We start from the raw sequence: 8961 nt of genomic DNA, 5'->3' as shown, positions 1-8961 counted from the left end.
CAAGGGTGAAGAGGGCTTCACTCTTGTCTCTATATATACTATTTAACTAGGGGCTACATGGCGACGTTCTATAGGACCTCCAATATGTATTGACTTTGTAGGACACATGCCTTCACTTACAAGGCAAGTTTTTCTATGTGTGGGCCACATAGTTAGCTTGATCTTCAAGCTAACAACATGTGTGGCACATGGCCAACTTGTTGACCACCTTTCTAATCCAAAAACTCAATTAAAGACACCTATGAAGTCAAAACAGTGTCTATGAAGCTTCTAGGAAGCTTTCATATTAAATACTATAGAATTAATTTACTTTTATCTACTTTTACTTACTTCCACCTATTTGTATATGTAATTACTAGCTTACATGAGTATGTCTGTGACATTACCCCCCTTTCTAGGGACGAGTTCCACGAGGAGCGGTCATCATATGTTGAGAAAATCTATGATGCGACGAATTATATTCGCCACATACTCTGATCTTTGTTCTCTTCGAAGATGATTGATAAGGCCTCTCAACTATGGGTAGTATCCTATACCAGGGCGGAAAGACAACCCACTTATTTGATCATTGTTAAGGCCTTCATAACTTCCTTCGAATAGAATATTTGGAACACCATCAGGAGTTGTTCCTACCTCTAGCAAAATCACCAAACATCGGGAGTCCCTTTCCAAATCGTGATATCAAATGCGTTGTATCTCGCCATCAATTCAAGGAAGAACATGTCATTCTTGAAGATCTTAATCTCGATTGCGTCGTCTTAAAGGTTGTGACAATCATATTGTCTCGTTCGACAGGTCAACAAATGAAGGCTCTTGAGTCAAATCTGTTGGTTGTTGGTTCTCCATATCCTGAGCGTCACAACTACAAAGAAGCTACGAACAAGGATTGAAAGTAGAATGTTATCTTGCCTAGATGTTGTTTCTTTTATAAAGAAGATTTTCATCTTGATTTTGATGGATGTCGTCGATGAAAAGCCTCCATCGCCTTTGCTACATTTGCAAGATTTTTTATTGGCTCCCATGTGCATTCACTAATATCATATCCGTGCCAATGGACAAGATATTCCAATTTATTTCAACGCCGCCTTAAATGTAAGACTTGTTCTACTTCAAACTCTTCATTATTGTCCACTTCTATAGGAGGAGGTGGAGCTTGTCGTCTTCTTGGTAGGTCCATTGTCTTGTATGGTTCAAGAAGAGACACATGGAATACTAGATGGATTTTCATTGACTCCGGTAGATGTAAACGATATGCAACTAGATTGATTTGTGCAGAAATAGAAAATGGTCCAAGTCTTTGATAGTCCAACTTGTCACAAGGATGAGTGGTCTTGATATTGCAACGAAGTAGCCATACCTTATTACCGAAGAAGAATAGTGGTTATTCCTTTCGATAGACATCCGCATTGACCTTTTGTTGTTCTTGAGCCTCTTTTAACTGCACCTTCATTGTTGCATGTAGCTCTGATAAATGAATCGCCAAATCTTTCACAGTAGGATTATCAACTTTTGAAAAGTCAAAAGTATCAAGTCATGGATGATAACCATAATTAGTAAAGAAAGGTGTTTGTTTTATAGAAGAATGTACCGTGTAATTGTAAGCAAACTCTGCCAATGGCAAAAGAGTTGTCAAATCATTTTATTGGTAATTAATTGTACATCTTAAATATTGCTCCAAAACTTGATTAACACGCTCCGTTTGTCCATCAGTTTGAGGATGGAATGCCGAAGATAGTTTTATATCTACTTTTAGAATCTTAAAAAGAGTCTGCCAAAATCTTGATACAAATTGAGTTCTCCTATCTGATATAATATCCTTAGGTAATCCATGATAGCGATAGATATTGTCAAGAAAGAGCTTATCTGTTTCTACACCTGTGATAGATTTTGTACATGGTACAAAATATGCCATCTTGGTAAAACGATCTACTATCACGAATATAGAGTCATAAGAACCTGAGATTAAAAGATCTGTGACAAAGTCCATAGAAACAGAAGACCATGGTTGTTCTGGAATGGGTAATGGCTGAAGAAGTCCAAAAGGTCGATGACAAGGAGTTTTTGATCTTGAGCAAACATCACATGATTGTACAAAATCTTTGACTGCCTTTTACATTCGAAGCCACCAAAAATCCCTAGATATTAGCTCTAAAGTCTTATTATATTCAAAATGTCCTACTGCTAGAAAGTCGTGACGAGCTTGAAGAATATGTAAACGTACTTCTTCTGGAACATATAGGCACCCTTCGAAATAGAGTAGGTTGTTCTTGAATTCAAATTTAGAAGAATCATGAGATTTAGAAGAATTATTCTTGATATCATGAACAAGAGGGTCTGAAGACATACTTAACTGGACTTGCTTAAGAAAAGTTAAATCAACAATCAATGTTGATTTTATTACTCGAAGATGAAATTGCTCCGGCTTCAAGAGAACCATTCTTTGTTGCTCGAAAGCTACATCTCCTTCTTTTGGTGCAAGATAAGATCCTCTAGACAAGGCATCGGACAAACCTTGTTGTTTTCTTGGCCGATAAGTGATGATGAACTCGAATCTGGATAAAGACATGCTCCAACAAGCTTGACGATGATTTAATATACGTACTGACATAAAATACTCGGTGTTCTTATGATCTGTATGTACAGTGGCTAGACTGAAAGCGCCTTTTAGATAATGATGCCATTCTTGAAAAGAATCCACAATTGCAAGAAGTTCTTTGTCGTGGATCTCATAATTGATTTATGTTGTTGAGAATTTTCTTGAATGAAAGGCTACTAGATGAAGTTTGTCATCTGTTCCCATTTGTGATAAAACTGCACCTAGAGCAAAGTCTGATGCATCAGTTTCCATAAAGAATGCTTTGGAAAAATCAACACGATACAAGATTGGTGCAGAAACAAATGCTGTCTTTAAAGATTCAAAAGCAACTTCCGCTTCTTGATTCCATTGGAGTTTGTCTTTACAAGTCAAGCGTGTAAGTGGAGCTGTAACCCGAGAGAAGTCCTTGATGAAGATCCGATAGTAGTTGGCAAATCCCAAAAATTATTGGACATCTCTTACCATTTTTGGAATCTTCCAATCTATAATAGTTTGAACTTTCTTAGAATCCATCATAAGTCCATTATTTGAAATGATGTAACCTAAGAAATCGACTTTATGTAGTGTGGAATACACACTTTTCTATCTTGGCATAGAGTCCTGCATCTCTTAATTTTTGCAACACACGACGAACATGAAGTTCATTTTCTTCTGGATTCTTAGAATAGATCTTGATGTTTTCTAGATAACAAACCACAAAATCGTCCAAAAAATCTCAAAAAACATCATTCATTAGATGCTGAAAAGCTGTTGATGCATTTATAAGTCCAAAAGGCATGACGTTGTATTCAAAATGTTCATACCTAGTTCAAAACGCAGTCTTCCATTCATCTCCTTCTTTGATGCGTACTAGATTGCATGCTCCCGGGAGATCTATTTTTGTATAGATCTTAGCTTGATTCAGCTGATCAAGAAGTCCAGATATTAAAGGTAGTGGATACCTGTTCTTGATGGTGATCTTATTAAGTCCTCGATAATCAACACACATCCGCAATGATCTATCTTTTTTCTTTACAAATAGAATTGGAGCTCCTGCCGGAGATTTAGAATGGCTTATGAAATTCTTGGCTAGATGTTCTTCAATATACTCCTTGAGTTCAGTCAACTCATTTTGTAATAAACTGTAGATTGGTCCAAATGGCGGTTGTACTCATTCTTGAAGGTCAATTGAGCAATCATAGGGACGATGTTTCGAGAGTGTATTTGCATTCTTTTTTTTCAAATACATCTTGAAATTCTTGATATTGGCTTGGAATGCCACTTGAAGTCTTTTTACCAGTAGAAATAGGTTTGGCATAAATAATATATGGTGATTCTTTCATAGCAGTATGCAAGAAAGCTTTTGCTCCTATAAATACGGGTTTAATTGAACTGAACTTATGACTATCTACTTGATTAACTACACTATTAGTTATACTTTTAGAAAAAGTAAGAGTTCGGAAAATCCAATCTATTTGAGGGTTGTATTTTTTTAACCACAATAAACCTAAAATGATTCGATTAGAGGGAGATCTAATGATATTAAATACTACAAAACTATTATGACCATTGATTATTACTTCTATAGGAAGGGTTTCGTGAGTAATATCTCCAAAAGACAATGGACGACCATCTATGATTTCTACATGAACAGGTTTAGTTTTCTTTACTAAAGATATGTTATATCTTATAGTAAATTCTTCATCTAAGAAACATGCCGAGGCTCCTGAATCTAACAAGACAGAGGCTTTGTAATATTTAGGTCCTAAAATAACATTTAATATAAAACAAGGAGAGGGCTCTGAGGAGAGAATAGGACCTTTATTAGATATTGTACAAGGTTCCAACCGCACGGTCTCTATTGTAGCTGGACAAACTCGTTTTCCAACATATTGTCTTCTTTCACTACCATACTCCTCATTTTGTGATTGCTTCATTTCTTTGGACAATGTTGAGCAGTGTGCTTTGATTCTCCACAATATAAACAAAATCCTTCTTGACGACGACGAGTCTTTTCTTGCTCAGTAAGAGGTTTGAAATGTACTGCATCAATTTACATATCCTCGACTTTCGAATGTATGTGTTGAAGAGGTGTTGGTGTTGCCATTGAATTATAGTAACGTTGAGGTCCACTTGTAAGGTTCTCAGATCGAAATTCAAAAAGGCGATTGTCGTACTTCAGAGCAAAGTCAATTGTTTGACTCAATGTTTGAGGATCAGGTAAGTTGAGCATTAATTTTTTTACCTCATATTATAATCCTTAGGAAAATTGGCTAATAAGTGCAGCATCATTCCACTTGATATCAATTACAAGTTGTCGAAATTGTAAAGCGTACAATATTACTGATCGATTGTCTTATCGTAAAATATGGATCTTATTGGTTGCAACACGAATTGCATCATGTTCTCCATACATGGATCAAAACTCCGCTAAAAAATACTCTAGATTATCAAATATTGGATCTCGTCATTCAAGAAAAGAAGAAAACCACAATAGTGCTGAATCTGAAAGAAGCGTACCAATGAATCTAACTTGCGATCCTATAGTTGGATAGCTTTGGAGTTGAAGTTCAATCACAAGTTGCACTTGATTGATAAATCCTCAAAACTTGGATCTCGTGCCATCAAACTTCTTAAGTAGGGCAATTCTTGGTTCTCTAACACTGGAAAGGCATTCCACTATAGGAGAAAGGACATGGTTTGGTGCAAATGTTGAAGCAGCTCCAACCATTTCTATATCTTCACTTCCTACCAATCTTGTTGCTCCTTGTGGTGGTAAATTGAGTTGATGCATCGCAAGCATTAACTCCCTCAATTGCTCTTGCATTTGTGCCATTGCATTCTTCATTTCAAAAAGTTCTTCCATGATAATACAAAGAAAAGAGAAGATCTCTAATATCGCTCAAAACAAATAAAAGAGATGACTTGAGAACAAAGAAAATACTAAGGACAATATCAGTTTAGAAGAGGGTAATCCGCAACTTCTAATATGCTTATATCTTATCAAGAAAAAGAGATAATCTACTCTTAATCAAGATTAGACAAAGCTCTGATATTGTAGGTGTACTCTTGTCAATCTGTCAAGAACAAGAACTCGATGAAAAAAGTAATTCAGACAAGTGAGCCTTCATTCAAAGAAATGTAACAAAATATAAATAACCAAGTATGTATATTGAAAGAGAAACTTGAATGGTTGTTGCCAAAAGACAAGAAAACTAGAGACCCTTGAAACTAGACTGGAAGCAAGAAAGAAGTTGACAAGAGTGAAGAGGGCTTCACTCTTCTCTCTATATATACTATCTAAATAGGGGCTACGTGGCAGCGTTCTATAGGACCTTCAATATGTGTTGACTTTGTAGGACACATGCCTTGACTTACAAGGCAAGTTTTTCTATGTGTGGGCCACATAGTTAGCTTGATCTTCAAGCTAACAACATGTGTGGCACATGGCCAACTTGTTGACTACCTTTCTAATCCAAAAACTCAATTAAAGATACCTATGAAGTCAACGCACCATCTATTAAGCTTCTAGGAAGCTTCCATATTAAATACTATAGAATTAACTTATTTTTATCTACTTTTACTTACTTCCACCTATTTGTATATGTAATTACTAGCTTACATGAGTATGTAAATGGCATATTACACTTAAGATAAAGTTATATATATTTTTTTCTTTAAAAAATGCCTTAGAGGAGTCAATGCGATAAAATATTGGTGCATTAGTAAATTCCTTCTTTAAAGCATCAAACAATGCTTCAACTTCTTTATTCTACTTAAGTTTTTCTTTACAAGTCAAACATATAAGTGGAGGTATAACTCGAAAAAAATACTTCATGAAGATTTGGTAGTAATTAGCGAAGCACAAAAAGCATTATTTGATATTTTTCAAATCTTCTAATCTATAATAAGTTAGATCTTCTTCAAATCTATTATTAGTCCTTCATTAGAAATTATTCATTCTAAGAAGTCAAATTTTTCATATATAAAATATATAAAATATTATCTTTTTCAACTTGGTATATAATCTTGCATCTTTGAATTTTTGTAACACACAATGAATATGAAGGTCATGTTCTTAGAGTAATTTAAATAGTAGACAACAAAATCATCAAGAAATTCATAAATAATTTTATTCATGAGATGTTGAAAAGCTACTAATATATTTGAGAGTCTAAAATGCATGATACTATATTCAAAATATCTATACCTAATTTGAAAAGTAGTCTTCTATTAATCTTTTTTTTTAATATAGACCAAGCTGTATAGTCTTGTAGATCTATTTTTGTATAGATCTTTGTTTAATTGAGTTGATTAAAAAGTCATAAAATTAAGTAAAAAATACACATTTTTTATATGTATCTTATTAAATCTTTGTTAATTTATACAAATCTATAAAAATCCATCTTTTTTTTTTACATATAAGATATTATTTCTTATTAGAGATTTTGAATAGCATATGAAAATTTTAGCCAAGTTCTTGTCAATTTACTCCTTTAATATAGCCAAGTCATTTTGTGTTAAGTTGTAGATTGGTCCAAATTAAAGCTGGGTTCTTTCTTATAAATTAATTGAATAATTATAAGATCAATGCTTTCAAAGAATATATGCATTCAACTTTTCAAAAATATCTTAGAAATCTTGATATTGGCTAGGTATAATACTTGATGTCTTTCCACCATGAAAAATAGACGTGGCATATATAAAAAAAGATGATCCTTATTTTGCCACATGTATGAAAGCTCTTACACCTACTAATAAGGATTTGAATATGCTAGACTTATGTATTTCTACTTAACTAATGAAATTTTGGATTAAACTACAAAAACAATTAAGATTACAAGAAAATCAATCTATTTGATGATTATATTTTTTTAATCATGATAATTCTAAAATAACCAAATTATGGAGAAATTTTATTAAATTAAATATTATTATATTAATAGGATCTTTGATTGCTATATATAAAGAAATAGTTTTATAGATAACATCTTCAAAAGGCAACAAATGACCATCTCTAACTTCTAAATATAAGAATTTAGTTTCTTGACTAACAATATCTCTTATTTTTTGATAAAGACTTTGTGATTTTTAGGTCCTAAACACACATCTATTATAAAATAAAGTGAAGGATCTAAGGAGAGAATATAATCTTTATTTGGTATTGCACATAATTCCAATTGCATGGTCCATATTGTAGCAGAAAAAAACTCGTTTTTCAACACATTTTCTTTTGTGGCAATTATATTCGTCATTTTTTATATGCATTGCTTTTTTGAATAATATTGAGTAGTATTATTAGCTTTTCTAGAATATGAGCACAAATCCTTTTGACAACATTGAATCTTTTCTTACTCAATGAGAGGTTTAAAACATAATGTATCAATGTGCATTGATTTTGGTTTTAATAAATATGTTTTTGAAAGCTTAGGAATTGTCATTATTATTTTACTTCCACCAAATTTAGCATTGATGATTTTTCCTTCTATTTCAAATGATTTAATAAATCCACCAGTCAAATTAAATGAAGGTAATCTGCAATCTCTAATGTCAAATAAAAATTGTCTTAAAAAAAAGTCATCTACTTTTTTTGAAAAAAAACCACTATTAGAAAATTAAACTATTTGTTTAAAGATAGGTAATCTCCAACCTTCAAAATACAACAATAGAAGTGGATAATCTACTCACTTCTAAAATGAAACAAGAACAATAAGTTAGCACTTGTGTCAAATTGTGAAGAAAATGAATTTTGAAGAAATATAAGATCAAGACGTTCTTAGGTCAGTCAAAAATGATATGATATTAAACTAGAATGGCTATTGCTAAAGACAAGAAGATTAGAAAGACTTTAATTAAGACTAAAGACTAGAAAGGCATTGATAAGAATGAAGAAGGATTTACTATTGCTTCTATATATATTATCTAATTACAAACTACATAACAATATTCTATAGAATCTCCAATACATGTTGACTTTGTAAGACACATATTTTAACTTGCAATGCAAATTTTCTATATGTATGCTACGTAGTTAGCTTGTTCCATAAGCTACCAACACAAGTGCAATGTGATTGACTTGTTAACTAAGTTTTTAATCTATCAATCAACTACAAATACTAGTAAAGTCAAAATTACATCAATGAAGCTTCTAGGAAGCTTTCATAAAAAATACTATAAAAATATTTTATTTTAATCTACTTCTATTTAATTATATAGATAATTATTGAAATAAATACATATGACTATGATAATTAGTCTTTTTCTTAGGAATTCCTACTTTTAGCAAATATAATTGTAAAGATTGTTTAGACAAATTTAGAAATTATCAATACTAAGGACTTAATTGAACAATAAGATATAATATTGATTTATTTATTTATTTATTT

Source organism: Physcomitrium patens, chromosome 24 (assembly GCF_059467195.1).
Source record: "Physcomitrium patens ecotype Gransden chromosome 24, ASM5946719v1, whole genome shotgun sequence".
Lineage (NCBI taxonomy): Eukaryota > Viridiplantae > Streptophyta > Bryopsida > Funariales > Funariaceae > Physcomitrium > Physcomitrium patens.
The sequence above is the reverse complement of the archived record's forward strand: the minus strand, read 5'-3'. Positions refer to the sequence as shown.